This window comes from Penaeus monodon, chromosome 22 (assembly GCF_015228065.2).
Source record: "Penaeus monodon isolate SGIC_2016 chromosome 22, NSTDA_Pmon_1, whole genome shotgun sequence".
NCBI classification, from domain to species: Eukaryota; Metazoa; Arthropoda; class Malacostraca; order Decapoda; family Penaeidae; genus Penaeus; species Penaeus monodon.
The window spans coordinates 28,344,010-28,344,462 of NC_051407.1; positions in this window are offsets into that span (position 1 = coordinate 28,344,010).

Sequence of the window (453 nt, forward strand, 5' to 3'; positions counted from 1 at the left end):
AGGTGGTGTTAATATAATTATATTACTTTGATTAGTGATTCCAATTATACTTTTGCCTGTTTTGTTGGCTGATCTTGTTTTCACTTTTGGATTCCAACTACTATGATGGGCGTTAAAATCTCCTATGATTATTTTAGGGTCTTCTACCTGTTTTATGTAGTACTCTAATTCTTCTGTTTTTAGATAGTTACAGGGGTTGTACATCAAAAGTATGTTTAGCCATCTGTTTTTATAGTTTACTTTTATGCCTGTTGTTTCTAATCTATTTTTGAATCCATCATTTAAATTTAAGATTTTATATTGAATATCTTTTTTATACATAATGCTAGGCCTCCTCCTATTTGATCTGTCCTATCTTTTCTAATTACTTGATAGTTTTGCAAAGTGAATTTATCTTTAAATTTTAGCCATATTTCACAAATGCCTATTATTTCTGGTTATTATTTATTTATC